Raw genomic sequence first — 18761 nt, 5'->3', positions numbered from 1 at the left:
TGTTAACTAATGATGAATTTTATTGTTCCAGGACAAGCATTTTTTGTTATAAACATTTCTTGTGTGTTGAAAAGCAATTTCCATTTTCTGAGTTCTTGAAGCTACTGATTTATGTTTTTATAAACCTAACAAAGGAAAATTAGGCTTCGATAAAAGTAGTATCTCCTCAGTAACCGTGTTGATACAAAGGTACATAAATACGAGCACACTCTAACAAATTACTGACCGAGCTCGATAGCTGCAGTCGCTTAAGTGCGGCCAGTATCCAGTAATCGGGAGATAGTGGGTTCGAACCCCACTGTCGCCAGCCCTGAAAATGGTTTTCCGTGGTTTCCCATTTTCACACCAGGCAAATGCTGGGGCTGTACCTTAATTAAGGCCACGGCCGCTTCCTTCCCATTCCTAGGCCTTTGCTATCCCATCGTCGCCATAAGACCTATCCGTGCCGGTACTACGTAAAGCAAAGAACAAAAAACAAAAAAATTACTGTGTCAATCCTTACGCTACAGTCTATGAAGCTGTTCGTTTCAACCGTTACTTGTAGACCAAAAGCAGGCAACAGGAGCTTGTCACCGGTAGGCGTGCACAGCTCAGTGCAAGTCCACTGAGGGGAAGAGTCTTGCACAGGCACTGCGCTTACGGCGGGCAAGCTTGGACACCCGTGGCCTGTCTTAAACTCTCAATGGTAGACTGTGCTGAAAGCCTGCACTCTATCAGCTTGGAACTTGAAAATAGGAGTAATGTGTACGATATCAAAATCGCCCTTTCAAAGACTGCAGTAAGTTAATGTCCATAGGAAAGCTAAGAGAATTGAATATCAGGTTGGTAATACAAAGCTGGAACAGGAAGATCATTTAAAGTAGATTTTTTTCTAGTTGCTTTACGTCGCACCGACACAGATAGGTCTTATGGCGACGATAGTTTCAAGTATTTCGGACCAATTAGAATTGGGGGTGTGTACAGGCATCCAGCCTATCTGTAAAGAGTTCTGGAAACGTCCCCTCGAAATGCTATAAAAGCTGGGCGCTTTGACACCGTAGGTGATGATCCAACCGTTTCGGAAGATGATATCACCAGCCACCTTCGCTCCGCCGGCATCCCCGTGGACTTTGCTTACCGGTTGCTGGACGACCACACCTCTTCAGCATAACCGAAAATCCTTCTATACCTACCTACATTGGACGCCTGGAAGCGCCTCATCGCCACCGGAGTGACCATTTGTCACCGCTTTTACCAAGTGGAGCCTACTCCCAAACCCATAGTAGCTCAGCTCTCCGCGGACCCAACTATCCTGTCCGTAGTAACCGCGCCTCCACTTCAGACCTCGCAACAGCCAACACCGCCCTCCTCTTCCTCTCAACACACAATTACCACAACCTCGACCTTTACGACGTCAGCCTTTACCTCATCCCATAATCCCATCACTACAATAACGACATGCCATCCGTCGCCCATTATGATATCATCCCCTCCTCTTTCCATCACCCCGAGCAATCTCATCTCAGCAACTCCCTGAAACCCCCTTGGATTCCACTGCAGCAGCGCCGTCATCGCCTTCACAATCTTTCCATGAGAACGCCGCAGCCGCCGCCGATCTACCATCAACACATCACACCATGTATAGCTGCGTGCTCCGCGGAGTAGATCCTTCCCTCTCAGCTCGCACAATTCTTCACTAACGTCAAACAGAAGGCATCCCTGTCCGTCGAGTTTTTCGGATTCAGAATGCATCTGGCCCGACATATATGGTCCGTGACCAACTCCCGACGGCTCAAGATGTTCAACGCCTGATCAAAAATGGTGCATACATCTACAACCACCGCTACAGAATAGAGCCATCCATCTCTCCACCCCAACCAGTTCAACATTCCCCCAGCAACACTCCTCGACGCCCCCGGCCAGCCCCATCTTTTCAACCTAGTCCACCCCTTCCGATACCTAGTTTCCTTCCCTTCACACCTTTGACGCTAGACCTTCTTCGATTCCTTACCTCTTCCCTTTGCAATCTTACTACAACCTTGCACATCCTCACCCTCCATCCCCAATCTGGAACCCTCGTATAAACTCCACATCTCGTGTACATCTTATATGACTTTGTACCTCTTTACAATAAAGCTTTGTATAAAACAAAATAAAATAAAAGCAAAACTTAGGCATAGGCAAATTTCCTCTCCCATTTCCTACCTCTTGACATCCTTTACCCACCCCCTTCTTTCATCACATCTCCCCTTCAGGGTGGGGAATGAAAGCATTTGATAGATAGATAGATAAGACCTATTGGCATTTTCATCGCTCCAGTTCAGTGAGTGCGGCGTCTTATTCGGAGGCAGGGGCCATAGGTCGGCGTTTGGAAGGCCCAGCTAAAGAAGGTTATGGCAGAATTTTCTTAACATGTGATAGCTCGGGCAGATAACTTTAGGGGAAAGTTTCTAACCCCTGCCCTTTTATGTAAAGTTCTAATTTAACGGTTTAATTGTAGGTTTTTTTTGGCAAGTGTGAGCAGTCTGTTCAAATCCCGCCTGAGAAACATGTAAACTAAGGGAGCAAAGTGTGATTCCACTATGTTGATTCCCATTCAACTTGGTATGGGGTGACTAAAATCTTCTAAACCTCTAATTTTTTAACACAGTTTTTGGCATTTAATCTTCTTCTTCTTCTTTTCCTACCGCTTTACCCACACCTGTGGGGTCGCACTTGTGGATTTGGCATAGTTTTACGGCCGGATGCCCTTCCTGGCGCCAACCCTATATGGAGGGATGTAATCACTACTCCGTGTTTCTGTGGTGGTTCGTAGTGCAGTGTATTGTGTGAGTATGAAGAGGAGAGTGTTGGGACGGACACAAACACCCAGTCCCCGAGCCAGAAGAATTAATCAGAAGCGATTAAAATCCCCGAGCCGGCAGGGAATCGAACCCGGGACCCTCTGAACCGAAGGCCAGTACGCTGACCAATCAGCCAACGAGTCGGACATTTTTTGGCATTTAACATTTGTCGTTTAGTCACCCCTCTGCAGAATAGCCTTAGCCTCTGCAACTTCGGGCCATATGCTCACTTCAGGTTTTAAGAGAGTTTCTAAAAGGAGTGGAAGAGTTTCGCCTCCTAGCCTTTTGTTCATGGCCTATCATGTTAAACCCTTTCCTTTTACATTAAGGACATTTAGAATTAGTACTCATTGCCCTTGTTTGAATTATATTTATAGACCAATGTGTAGCAAACTGTTGAGCAAAAGTGACTGTAAAGTTTGTCAGGCACAGTGGCGGTTTCTGGTATAGCGCAATGGAGCAATGAACCTCCAGTTTATATCAAATTGTACTCAACTATGTAATTTTCATAACTCCCTTGTCAATCTCGAAGCTCTTGCTAAGTCCCTCTATCCGTAATATACTCGTACTGGCTTTCAATTCATGTGAGCTGTGCAAGGTCTGTGGCTGGATACTTGTCTGGAATGAACCCCCTTGCAAAGGCGATCCCTCCGTCCGTACATAGGCGAAGGGAGTGGCGAGGTGCGGGGGGACGAAAGCCAGCACTAAGGCAAGACCAGGATATCGCAGAAACGGATCTCTGTTCTTTACGCATGCGCAATAGGCCACTGTCTCAAGACTAGCTAGCCGTGTTGTTGGGGTTGGGGTATGTGCCTGCCATCTGTTGGCCTTACGGGAATTTGACTAGGCAACAGAGAATAGTGCACCTAACTAGCGCTAGTGTTGAAAAGCATCGTTACTACCAAAAGTCACATTAAACTGTCAAATTCCAATTAATATCTTGTCCCAAATATATCATTACTTACTAAACACCTATTAATTTGCCTTCTTTGGAATAACTTAATTACCTTTTGGAGAGAAACTTAACTCAAAAACCATTGAGGCAAAGAATAGCGGCAAGGTAATACCAATGAAAACTTTTAAATATAGTTGTTATTATACTATTCCCATGACATCGGAAGCAGAAAGGTGTTTCTCTACCCTGAAGAGAATAAAGACTTTCTAGCGCAGCACAATGACCGAGGATAGACTTATTGCTCTTGCTATGTTGTCAATTGAAAGGAACTTTGTTCGAGACTCTGCGGACTTCAATGAAGCAGTTATTTCTTATTTTGCATGTGGTAAAACTTGGCATGTAGGCCTACCGTATTTTCTGCTCCTCTCGTATTTGATCACATTTCTAGAACTTATGTCATCTTAGTTTAGGAGGTTACGGCCTACGATGGAAGAGAAGCTGGCGGAGATGGGGAGAGGAGAGGTTGGGGGGGAGGCAATTTTTTCTTCTTTTGAACCCCCAGTGATGAAAGTCACGCGCCGCCACTGGTCAGGCAATACTTTGTAAAAATCTTGAGCCTCTGAGAGGCTGGACTTCATTAACGTTTGGAGCTCAACCTTCTAGATGATCTAAGTGAGTGAAGCAAACATGCTCTTATAAAATAGTGTACCTGTTCAGAGCTATAATGCTCATCCCTTGTATATTATCGTGTTGATAATTCTCTCTAGTCCTTGTACATTATACATTGCGCTGTTGTTATCAGAGCTGATGAGCTTATTGTTATTATATTTAACTGTTATTTGTTCAAAATCTTCTATCTATCAAATTTTAAAATTAAGAAACGAAGGAAAGAAATAAAATTCCAAAATTTAATTATTTTAACTTATCGTCGTTGCCGGGACAAAACCTCCTATGTGATAATATTTTTGGAGATATACTGACCCGCAGCACATATATCATGAAGAGCGAGAATGGCTTGAGAAGATTCACACAATATTGCACCTTAGACGACAGAACCTTACCGGCCAAAGTTGTAAGCTAAAATATTTCACATAGGAGGTTTTGTCCCGGCAGCGACGATATGCTCTGGTCATTTCCTTGTCTTCCCATTCACCCCGACACCTTATTTATGTTCCGAGCTGTCAGTGGAGAGATGGCGTGGAATGACATTAGTAGACCAAGAAGTTTGAGTGGTGTCTTTAAAAGTAGGAGAGACCACAATATGAAGATAAAGTTGCAGTTCAAGAGGACAAATTGGGGAAAATGTTCGTTTAAAGGTAGGGGAGTTTGGGATTGGAATAACTTACTAAGGCAGATGTTCAAAAAATATCCAATTTCTTTGCAATCATTTAAGAAAAGACCAGGAAAACAACAGATGGAGAATCTGCCACCTGGGCGACTGCCCTAAATGCAGATCAGGATTGATTGATTGATTGATTGATTGATTGATTGATTGATTGATTGATTGATTGATTGATTGATTGATTACTTAAACCTCTTCGTTCCACGATAATTCGGGAACAATTATTATTGAGGTAAGTCTCACATAACACGAGCGACACGCTCTCTCACAAATACCATTGCCAAGTTATTATTAAAGAAAGAGTCAAAATTGGTTCCAAAATATCCAGTGCTAGACGTAATTATTTCTGTTATTGTTTCTTGTAAAACGATCATTTTCAAAACTGAAACGTATAAACAACTCCCTGCGAAATGTTATGAGCCAAGACAGACTCTGTGAACTCCAATGATGTAATGTGTTTTCCTACTGGTGAAATCGAATGCCATAAGCAGATTCTAATTGGCTCATATACCTTAGAAGAGTGGTGGCAACTCCAAAACAACAAATAAACAACTGAACAGTGATCTCGTTACCAAAGAAAGGTAAGAGTCACGAAGAGCGTGAAAATGAAATACTTCGTAGTCCTCCACACGTAATAGAGAAGGCCGTTCGGGATCTCTGGGGACGATGTTTGTTGAAAAGCCATGTCTCCACCAATGATCATACTCAATTGGATAGCCAGTATTTCTAGCTATAGCCCGACAACGTAATTCCCAGTGCAGCAGACTTTTCAAGTCAAACAGCCTACCAGTGTGTACCTCATGTCTGTGGATTTCTCAACCTCCTTTCGCGTGTACTTTGTGCGAGTTACACGACTGGCCCACCTCTTGATGGAGAGGTGTCAATCACAAGAGGGCACGCAGTTCCGGCTGACGCTGCCTGTGGACTTCTCGCACAATTCCGATTACATTTTTAAATATCTACAGTCTTTATGTGGCTAGGGTGGACTTTTATCCATTCAAAGAAGAACTGACCCGGCTCGTGAGTTTTGAGACTGACCCAGCTAAAGAAACCTACTTTTACTAATCCTCTTCTTGGAATTCGTGAATGTTGATACTCGTGTGTTCTGAGACGGTACGGAACTCGCTATAACTGGCGATGGTAAGATTATCAAATGTCAAGATTAAGTCACCTACATCACTTGCACCAATTATATTTTTAGCTCCTCACGCTTCCTCCTGTAAGATAATTACCGGTATTTATATAGGTCTAGTCTTGAAATAAACATTTGCCTATTTCGCGAGACCCTAGATTTTAACCAAGGTACGTAGAATACTCTAACTACCTTGGATTTTAACGTTAAATGCAACTAGAATAGTCTCCAAGAAATATCTTGTTATAAACCGTGCACCTCGTAGCGAGGAGCTCGCAGTACACTTGGGTCGGTGGCTTACAGAGCGTCACGCAAGGGGGCACTAACCGTTTAGATAGACTTACCTGTGGAGTTGAAATGACATGGTATTACCTCTCTCCTTCAATTTAACAAAACGCGTCACGAACAATTTCAGCTTCCTTTGTTTATAAACCAGCTAAAATTTGTGCCGCACAGCAAGGACTGGAGATCCCCCAAGCCTTATAGTGGAGGCCCTTTTATAGGCTATTCTTCTTTTCTTATCATAGTTTTCTTTATGAGTGGAGCGGATTGTCCGCACGTGTTAACTCGCTACGACTATGGAGCCAAGCTCTCCACTCAGGAGACACGTTGGTTCGAAATCCACCGTCGGCTGTCCTGAGGATCGTTGTATGTGGTTTCCCGGCTCCATGGCTAAATGGTTAGCATGCTGGCCTTTGGTCACAGGGGTCCTGGGTTCGATTCCCGGCAGGGTCGGGAATTTTAACCATCATTGGTTAATTTCACTGGCACGGGGGCTGGGCGTATGTGTCGTCTTCTACACCATTTCATCCTCATCTGGACGCGCAGGTCGCCTACGGGAGTCAAATCAAAAGACCTGCATCTGGCGAGCCGAACATGTCCTCGGACACTCCCGGCACTAAGAGCCATACGCCATTTCATTTCACTTAAATCCTGGTGTGGTGAATTTAACGAACAAACATGAAATATACTTAAATATAAATTTATGTCTTTCAAAAGCCCAATCCTTATGAATTACATTCACAGCCCGCATTTCCATGCAAATGCATGTTTTTCAATAAGCTAGCTACACTTCTCAAACTTTGCAAATATTCGTTTTACGACTTCACAATTCCAAATAACCGTCCTTTTTCCGTGCATGTTTTGGACATTTTAGGAGAAAATTCATGCATAATGCATATTTGCGGGATTTTGGATTTAATAACGAATATTTGGACGTTTAATATTGCATAATATGATTTTTATTCTGACTTTGACGCATATAAATTGTTAACATGCATGATAGTGCCATTTCTGAATGTTAGTGTGCAGAATTTGGGACAATTTTTCCACGTTATAGGCTATAGTATGTCTATTACTGAGAGACGGAGAGAATGTATTCCTGGCATCCGATGTGACAATCAAAGTACAGTACAAGTCCTATATTCCAATTAACCAAACACTTTCTTATCTGTTGCTTGAGTAAACAATGACGTATTTCGGAAGTCCCCACGTCGATATCTAATTCTTAGGAATAAGGTGTCCCAGTTTTACAGTTGTACATCGCTATAAATTGAACCGTAAATTGTGCATTAATCACTGACGGCACATTTTTCGTCTGTTAGACGAACAAAAGAAAACTTGTATCGCACTTCTGTGGCGCCGCGTTACTGAGATAGCAGCTTACAAACTCTGGTTTTGCATTGAATCCTCTTCCGTTGTTATCCTAGAATTTCCTACCGGGAACTCTCACTCGTCACATGTCTTTGTTATCGCAGCAGGCAATCGTGACCAATTATTGAGGACATTCAAATGTGTCTGCAATCATCGCATGGCGAAGCAGCTGCCGCAGCTAGAGATAAGTTGAACAAATGAATTAGTTCAAATCCTGATTTTGAATTCGTCAAGCTTATAGAAGACGTATTGTGGTGAAAATGCAAAAGATGTACAATTTGACCTCATTTTGTCCAAATGTCTTCATTGAAGTACGCATCTATCACTTCCTGTAATGTAATAAGATCATTTTCTGTGCTTAAGAATGTGCTGACAGATAAACGGATGGGCTTAAATCAAGACAATTTGGAGAAATTAGGTAGTTTCTGTACAATGTTTCAAGAGGAACTGAATTTTGATGGTGCATATTTTCCAGTTTATTGTGCATGTTTTGCTATATGATAGTGCATGAATGCATGCATTTTTTGAGATTTGATAGTGCATGGAAATCCGGGCTCTACAACATTCGCTTAGCTCGCCTTAGTTGATCAGCTGATTGGCTTGGCGCGCTTTCTACAGTACGGCCTGTATATTACGAAGGAAGTGGCCATCAGGCTTTCAAAATTTTCTTGAGAATGCCCCTACATGATTTGCAGTTCTTGTTGACAGTAATTTGGCCTGAAATTGTAGAAATGATACAGATACAGATTATCGGAAAGCCGACTCCATTAATGACAGGCTTTTTTTTTTTTTTTAGGTATAACTGTAAAATTTCTAGCAACTGGTGACTCGTTAGGTAATCTTATTTTGATGATATAAAAGTGATTATGGAATGTTCGGTTATTCAGCGAGGTGGTGTTGGTGATTATTGAAGAGGAAGTACAACTAGGCAACCATCCTCTATATAACTCTTATCAGAGAGAAAATATGGAAGGGGTCCGACACTTCGAAAAATGAAGGTATCGGCCAAAGGAAGACAAGGGCCATGAAGCGCATGAAAATGAAAGACTCCCTAGGCCTCCATACGTAATACCGTCGGGGTCGGAAAAGAACAAGAGTTGACCAAAGGGGGTCGGAAAGGATAGATGAAAGTGAGGAGTCTGGCACAAGTAAGTGGAAGCAATGCCAGGATTCAGCTACGGGCCCCGTGGCCGCCAACCCACGCTCCAAAGTTCAGAGCCCCTGGGGCCCCTTTTAGTCGCCTCTTACGACAGGCAGGGGATACCGTGGGTGTTATTCTACCGCCCCTCACCCACAGGGGGGTTATTCAGCGAGGAGTGAAGTTAGAAATGAAATACATTAGAACACAGCTAAAATAAATATCACCGGGCGAGTTGGCCTTGCGGTTAGGAGCGCTCAGCTGTGAGCCTGCATCCGGGAGATAATGGGTTCGAATCCCACTGTCGGCAGCCCTGAAGATGGTTTTCTGTGGTTTTCCATTTTCACACGAGGCTGTACCTTGATTAAGTTCACGGCCGCTTCCTTCCCCCTCCTAGGCCTTTCCTATCCCATCGTCGCCATGAGACCTATCTGTGTCGGTGCGATGTAAAACAAATTGTAAAAAAAATGTGCCTACTACATTTGTATTCGCCACTCCTTAATATTACCCCCCCCCCCCCCGAGGAAACTGGCTGGATTCAGCACTGCTTATAATTGGATACTTATCAGTAAAAAGTTGCAAAGTGTCAAATTTGAAAAAGAAATAAACTTGGATTTTTTTGCTGTAAACATATCATTAGGGCTAGGTCCAGAGAAGTGAGTAAAAGTTGCTTATGTTCACCAAAATATGGCAGTAGCGCTAAGTCCCCAAGCTCTCGCATATGCAGTGTGCAATATGTCATTCGTTTATTTTGGCTAGTGTTCCTTCTTCTGGTAGCAAATGGCTTATTTGAAAGTAGAAAGTAATGTTTTCTTGTTAGTGGGCATAGTTTCCTGCCTTGTGATTCTGATGTTGTTAAGTTATACATGGTACTCGGACACAACGTGAACCGGGAATTGAGCGTTAGAGTGTTTGTCACACTGATAACTGGAAAAAGTAATTGGATATCTCGCTCCGTTGTCATTTTATAAGCTGCTGAAGTTAGCCAATCAGATCGCTTTGCGGGCGAATTCAAATGGGCTTTACGAGGCGGTGTTGCTAATTATGCGCGTGGCTTATTACAGCGGCAATAGAAGAACTAAACCAAATACTTTAAAAGTATTTGACTAAACTTCTCCAAGGGAGGGACTCACTGCAGATAGACTTACCCCACAGCAAGCACGCTACAGTGTCATTGGCTGAAACCCACTGTGTGTTAGTGTTTGATGCTCATTTCTCAGCATGGTTCTCATGCACGAGCAAGCCACGTGCAGATTCACCAACACGGCCAATTTGAATTCGCCCACGAAGTGATCTGATTGGCTAACTTCAGCAGCTGATAAAATGACAATGCAGCGAGATAACGACGTATTTTTTTCGAATTGACGATCAGTATGACGAACGCTCTAACGCTTAGATACTCGGTTCGCTTTGTTCCTGACCACTGTGTAATTGTCAGGGACAATTTCTTTCTATAACTAAACAGGCTCCCTGTAGAATAACACTCGCGGTCAATTCTTGTTCTTTTACGACCCCAGCGGTATGAAGTTGCGAGGCCTAGGGAATCCTTCATTTTCACGCCCTTCATGGCCCTTGTCTTCCTTTCGCCGATATCTTCATTTTCCGAAGTGTCGGACCCCTTCATTTTTCTCTCTGATTAGTGTTAATAGAGAATGATTGTCTAATTGTACTTCTAATACCAATATACATAGTCCGTTATTGGACATTATAAATTTTCCAGCCAACTCATTCCTGATTGTCAGCGTTTCGCCCCAGCGTGTCAATTCAGGCTCATCAGTTGGTAAATTTCCTTTTAAAACAATAATCACCACTACCACAACTTTAACTAAACAGAAAAGGCTTTAAACATTCGACCACTAATTCGAACTAATCTGTATTCCTTGCAGCGAGCTATCATACGAGTGAAATGTCTGCGGAGGACGACTTACGTCACTGGGTTGTGAAGGTATGCATAAATATGTACGAAGTTGAATTGACTATGGGCAATTATATATTGCAAGCGTTGTGTCTTTCATAGCTAAGAAGGCAAAGATTAATGCTTGGGAGAGCTGGAATTGAACGACGGATGATCGCGTTTTTAATATTGTCTGGGTCGTCAGTCCGTAGACTGGTTCGATGCAGCCCTCCATGCCACCCTATTCTATGTTAACATTCTCATTTTTACGTAACTACTGCATCCTACATCTACTCTAACAAGTTTGTTATACTATTACTGCTATTATTATTATTATTATTATTATTATTATTATTATTATTATTATTATTATTATTATTACCTGAAGTACCCGTCATTGAAGGGATAATTATTTAGCATGTGCATTGTTACCGGAGTTTCGTGCATCACAGAGAGGTGAAAGAAGGTGTGGGCTTGAATGGGTCTAACTACAATATCAAGAATTTTTTTTAAAAATAAAGGTTATATTTATTTTCATAAAATCAAACTTATGCCTTTGCTGGCGGGACCTAGTGTTTACACTGCACGATGTCTTCTGGTATGGGCTAGAGCAATTTTGTTAATTTCATTGATCTCTCTCTGTCTTAGTCTTGGCTTTGACGATATGAAAGTGACTGAGGTATGAGCAATGCTAGTAATGCCATTCCTTCGCAGCCTGTCCCTGCTATGAATGGTGTGAAACTGTTGCTCATAGGGCCGGTTGGTGCATGCATTTCAGTGGGCTTGGCAGACTGATATGTAATAGCAACTTCTGGCTCGGTGAGGAAAGCAACGGGAAACTACCTCACTCCTCATTTCCCTAGCACGCCTCTTCAGTGATGCCTAGGCCATCTATGACAGCTCATGGTGGAACTGTTGAGGATCCAACCAGCCTTCGGGCTGATGACTAAACATACATACATACATACATACATACATACATACATACATACATACATACATACTGTGCCGTTTCACAGTTCTTTATAAGAGCTGTAGTAACAAAGATGGAGGCACTGCGATCAAAATGTCAAATAAAATGCATTTAACGTCAGTACGGGCCGAATTGTAAGTCTTTTCGTCGGTCGGTCACGGTAATGACCGCGTATAGAAGGCGCTGAAAAAAATGACAAATGGACATTATTTCAAACCATTATTCAAAAACAAAAAATGCTCATCACTTATTATATAATCTGACTTTGATGTGTTAAGAAGACGCAAGACTCGATTTAAAAAGGATTATCCAGCGGAGCTAAAAACTAGGAACTGGAAGACGAAATTTAATTCGCGACTACACGCTAATCTGCGGAGATCAAGATTTAAACGCCGCGCGGGAGATTAAATACGTAAAAAGAAGAGATAAAATATATTACAGTAGAACTACGTCACGTAGTGGCGCAAGCCCTCGGTAAAATTTTCCCGACACCGTTTAATATTGAAAGACACCTACGGACCAGTGGTTGAATGCATTTAGGCTAATAAAAAGATAGCGGAAAGAAATTTATTTTCAAATCAGAATATACAGAACATCTGTCTTAGGCGATTTTGAACTATTTATTGGATCAACTGTACCCCAGTAAAAACTATGCAATCTGAGCAAAGCAAGAGTTATATTAATTGGAAGATGTCAGCAATGAGTCAAATATTCTATCATTGTTCTGTTTCATACGCACGAGTCTTCACCATGGGTCTGTAAGGAAGCAAGGCGATGCTGCTTGGATCCTGACGAGGCGAGACGATGTTGGCTGTCCCGGATGACCAGTGATCAATGTTGAGAAGCTACGATGTACCCTACCACTTGTGGAGGAACCAGATGACGAGATCCTAGTCTCAGATGACCGGAGATGTGGAAACACCGAGACCATCTTGAGCAAAGCTAAGTCCATTATCCAAGTCGTTTTCGTAAGTAAGAATATATTATTTTCTTTTATTGCATGTTGATGTTTGTTTTGTGCGAAGACAGTGCGTAGATAAACATCTAGCTGAGATGATTGGAAGTAGGTACTCATCCATATGAAACGTCAATTCCATGTGTAGGCGTGGTCACCAAGTGATTTTCCGATCGCAATGTTTTCCAGTGATATGTGAGGAGAGATAGCTAGAGTTATTATTATCAGTGAAGTGTAAAGAGTGAAGTTGGCATTATACCTGCGTGTCCTAGATTTAACCAATGTCAATCAGTTCGAGATCATACATAGGATGTGTTTTATGAAGGAGTATGGCAGTAGACTACTCCAAGTTCACGTTAAATTTGGCACTATGACTGTAGCAAGTAAAGTAGGCATTTTAGGAATGTCACGGCACGTTGATGTGCAAGTCAAGGTAATGATCTACGTATGATGAAGTGAAAGAGTGGCTATATATGAAATATGAGTAGTAATTGACGCGTCATGGATATGATATAGAGTTTGTTAATGATGTATGATGGTTGTAGTTATTGTTTTCTTCGAGAGAGATAGTCATAGTTGTACGAAGTAAGATCTCGTGACTTCAAATGATGTAGCTGAGAAGGTCATTGAATTCTCGCCGATTCCATGCAATAATTCTGGAGCCTACGCATTTTATCTAGCTCAGGATATGATCTCGAGACGTGTAGTGCAACGTTTTTATCCATATTAGGTTACCTAGAGAAGCATATATGTACTCTAGATAAGATTTGAGCCTTCACTGATTTACTTAGGATGATCTTGAAAACTCTCACTGTATATAATTACATTTCTGGATAAATTTCAACCTATAGACCGATCACTGGTGACCTAGATTTTCAAAGGAGAATCATTTTTCTTTTAGTTGGAGATAGTGTCATACGATTAAGTAGATTTTCCATTGGTAGTATGTGTTATAATAACTCTGTATGACAAGCGTGGTGACGTTTCTTGCTACTTCGTACGCACGTAGTCTATGTCAATAAGCTAAGGTCATATTACCTTAAGTTCATAAATTAAATCTTGCGAGAATGTTACTTGTAGGGTGATTACGACTTACAATGGACGTAGCTTAGCTCATGATGTGTAACACAAGGAAATATGAGCGTCTAAGAAGCAACTAAGTAGGCAGAAATGAATGTTTAAAATGTAAAACATATACGAGTGTGCTTGTCAAAACAATGCAAGAAGAGCTTTATAATAGCCTTATTGATAGTCTTAAAACTGCAGCTAGACAATCAGTCGGTGAAAATTTAAGTAATGTGACAGTTTTTAGAGTAGGTATTAGGTGTTAATTAACAGAATCTAATGCGGATCCCAAGAATAAATGACTCAAACAACTTGAACTCCATTTCTTGACTGAGCATTAACTCAGAAATTCCATTAGCGTTTCTTTATTTTCTCAAGAGAGTACCACTAGAAAGACTGTAAATAATAGTTATTAGGATTTTTATTTTCTTCTCTGAGGATGCATCCTATATTCTTAATGTACTTAATTTTAATGTTTATTTTCTTGCCAAGAAGGCACTTGTAAATACCATTATCTGTGTTCAATTTAATTTATTTGGTCATCACCCAGCTCTGTAGGTGAATTATATACGAAGGAAAACGTAGCTTTTTCAAGAGTTTCCCAGATGTTACATGTAATTTATGCTAATAATTGATGATTTCGGAGATGAATGAGTTTAGGAAAGGAAGCAATTTAAGCCGAGAAGGCATTCATTTAGGTTGAAGTCGGAAGATGTGATTTCTCTAAAAGTTGTTGACGGACATGAATTATTAGATTGACAATGAGTCACTCATAAGAGCTACTTCATTAGTAAAAATTTGAGATAATTTACTTGAATATTTGACTTAATATTTAAATAAATATGGAACAGTGAAACCTAAACACTCTTTCTCTGTGTTCTTAGAATAAGAATTAGTTGTAAGACTGTAGTAGTAACAAGCAACGACAATTTCCATAAGAGTTAATGAGAATGGTACCTAACTAGATACGAGTAAGAGACGTCTTTCTGCGTTAGTTAGAGACTACCGTTGATCGACCTGGACGTTTTTCTGTTACGGAACTCACGCCCGTAGAACTTAGTCACCAGAGTTATTAAAGTTAGAGCTAGTCAGGATCTCTTGTGTCCATGCCTGGACGCGGGAACGGCGCAATACATACATACATACATACATACATACATACATACATGCATACATACAAAATCAAACTTAACAAGCTTCTTCACTAGGTGAAGAAAAAATTCAGGTACAATAACAATTTTGATACAAGAATTAGAAAACCCCAGAATAGAGAATTTAACAGTTTTAGGCTTCAAGCTCAAAATTTACAAGTTTTCAATGACGCCGATAAAGCGTTTAATTAGACACAAATTTCCAGAACACTTTGCTCCAACCGTTACAAATTTACGTCCTTCCAAAGGCACCACTAGTATCACACAAAAACCAGAAAGAGTTTTCAAGCATTCCGAATTCAACAAAGGAGACTGGCTCCCGATTCCTTACAGCCTACTCAAGGCAACATTACACAAAACCTTACAATCTCGGCCTCTCTAGGCACAACCTACAATTTACAGTACCTTTACACAGGGGTATCTAGTATGTTGTGAGGGAGCTCTGAATACCAAATGCTGTAGTGAGATAACGTGCGATAAACAAATAGTATCAACCGAAGTAATATAATAATAATAATAATAATAATAATAATAATAATAATAATAATAATAATAATAATAATAATAATAATAATAATAATAATAATAATAATAATAATAATAATAATAATAATAATAATTGTACCGGTTGGTACACCTATACGCCGCACATTTAAATCTTCCTCCAATAAATCCTCCTCTACCGGAGAAACTATGAACTTTTAGAACTGTATTAATTCATGAGTTTTCTCAGAAGAGGTATCTACTATAAATTTTGGGATTACAAAGTTGTCTATACTGTGTGGATTTCAACGTGTTTTGTTTTCTATGGATCAAGAAGTGTGGACATTCGCTAACAGATGTCTCTACCCAAAACACTATGATCATGCACCCTGGTGCGAAGTGAAGGAACTTTTGTTGAAGAAATTTTGTATTTATAAGTATTGGTCTTTACTAAATTTTGTTCTTTCATTTGTGGGTTGGCAATATTAAGCTTTCTTTCCGCCTGTTTTGAACTCAGCCAATCAGTAATTTCTGTAATTAATTTTCCACCTATCAGAGGTTTCTTCTTCGAATTTCCATGTGTAACTCTTAGCTACCCAATAAAGTTGAGTGGGTGTGTCCTTATTATTCATGAAAGGTCTCGAATCTTCCACGAGAGTTTAAAAACTGCTGATTTTCTCGGCTCTTCGCCACTTCAACAACGTCTTGCCTAGTGTATAGAAGCATAGCAGGGGGCGGATAGCGCCTCTTCTTCGGACAGCAGCTCTTCAACAAGGTAATGGCCGTTTAACATCTTTTTTTTCTCCTTGCTAGCTCAGCAGTTTAACCCGCGGGGCAGGTCCGAAACCTTTAATATGTAACCGTTAAACTTAAAACATGTAAATCTTTTTCCATCTTTGTAAAACTTCATATATCTGTAAATGTAAATCGGGGATAGAGAGTGCTTTACCCTCTCGAGCTCCCCTTCATTTTGACTTGAGGTGACTATGTTTTCGTAACTGATTTTCTAATCTTTCCTAATGTGTTAAAATTTTCTTATACAAGTCACCTATATAGTGTGGGAATAGCCCCTGTGTATCGGCTTTGCGCCACTTAGGTTTTAACAAGCTTTCACGTAGGAGTGCAAGTACTCGCCTCCATTCAACCTTGTATTTTGGGCCATTAATTTAACCCGTTTTTGTTTTACTTCATGTGAAGGCCCAGTAGATTGGGTACGAGATACCCCTGTTTAATTCTTGTAAGTTGTGGCAAGCGATCGCAATGTATGGTATGGCCTTGAATAGGCTTGAAAGATTGAGAGCGGATCAGCTCTTTCTGGTATTTTGAAAGGTGCCTCGGGGAGGCGTGACGTTTTGATTACTGGGAGCAAGTGCTCCATTGTAATGAGGGAATTTCTGCCCTTTTCTAAAATATGTGGTTGTGAGCTGAGAGCTCAGAAATTGTTAAACTTTGGGGCTCGTAGCCCAGAATTTGAAAAAAAACTTAACTTGTGCTTTCGTTTGTAAAGTTGCATTTTACCTGATTTTTCTTTGTTATTTCACCTAGTGAAAATTGTTAAATCTTGTTATCAGTTGAAAATATAACCTTTATTTAAATGTTAAAATTCATCTTTCGGACTTGTAGTTAGACCCATTCCAGCCCGCACCTTCTTTCACCTCTGCTGATCCACCAAAACACGGTAATAATAATAATAATAATAATAATAATAATAATAATAATAATAATAATAATAATAGTAAATGATCAAACCATGGAAACGCGCAGTAAGAAGGAGCTAAGCCAATAGGAAGACCAAAAATTAACAAATATGAATAGAATATATTTAACAAGCAAATACAGTAACAAGATAAATAAATCGAAGACAAATTTTAACAAGTGGTGAAAGTTAAATATGTAAAACTTGAGAAAATCAGAAAAGTGTGCCACATTTACAAGTAGAATTTCCGAAATGCATGTAAGAAAAGCCTATTGAACAAATACAAGCGTACAATGAAATACATACAGAAACTGAGTAAGAAAAGTGGGAGCAAACCCTGAAAGAAAAGAAGTACGAAAGGAAGGGGAAAGGGAAGTGGGATAAGGATCAGAACGGGGAAAGGATTTTCTTCACCGGGTATTCCTATGTTACGAGAACAGAAGTTACAAATGGCATACTGAAGTGATTACAAATAATTTTATATTGTCCGTAGCGCAGTTCGTGTAGAAGTGCAGTCTTTCATATGAGCTTTTAAGATACAAGGTATTAAGTCGGTGGAAGAAAAGTTCAGAAGACAAATGGCCCAGATGAAAAATTAATGTCCAAATAATGATAAATCTTGCTCACCAAATAGTTTGAAGATACACAGTCCAGATGGAATTGACATAATACAAAGTAGCACGGTTATTTTGGTGCTCCACCACTCCGAGACGAAAGCAGACTCAAATGTGGAGCAGCGGAGTGGGAAATATATAGTGGTGTAGAAAGATCTAGAAAGGTGAGAAGGCTACAATCCAGCAAGTTCGAGAAGCATATCATCACGTGTCCAGTGGGTGAGCACGCAGCGCACAGACAACGGAGAAGGCGAAGCGTAGAGAGGATGACGTCATAGTCACGTGATGAATGGCGCAGGCAGAGCACAGGTGAGCGGAGTAGTGGAATGCTTGATGTTGCGAGGACAAGATCGAATAGAACAGCAACATGCAAGGTAGGGAATACACGTAGTAAATTCGGCGATCGTAATAAGTACCCATACTACTGGGCATCCGTGAAAATAAAGAATAGGTTAATATTACAGCCCCAAACTCAAAATGGATGCGGGCGTACACTTGTGCTCCTTGAAAACCAAATATAAAACCCTAATTGGGCTCGCGGCCCGATGATACAGAGGCTAATCCCAAGCTACTGAGGTGACTAGAATGAAAGGTTAATTTAATGCATTACAGGAAAGGGAACACTTACAAAATCGTAGTCACCTCAAGACAAATTGAATGGGAACTCGAGAGGGTCACGTACTCTCTATCCCCGATTTACAGTTAAAGACTTTATGAAGTTTTACATTAGCAAGAAGTAATTTTCTTTTTAGAAATCACACGGTTACATAGTTAAAGCTTAGAACCTTCTCGTATGAGTTGGCAGAGATAACTACAGAGATAGAAAACTGGTGGCTATTACCTAGGCTGATGTACTGCCTGCCGAAGAATGAGGCACCCCGCCTCCTGACTTACACACACACACACACACACACATACACATACACACACACACACACAGTAATTCGG

This window comes from Anabrus simplex, chromosome 6, assembly GCF_040414725.1.
Source record: "Anabrus simplex isolate iqAnaSimp1 chromosome 6, ASM4041472v1, whole genome shotgun sequence".
NCBI lineage: Eukaryota > Metazoa > Arthropoda > Insecta > Orthoptera > Tettigoniidae > Anabrus > Anabrus simplex.
This window is presented reverse-complemented; position numbering follows the sequence as displayed.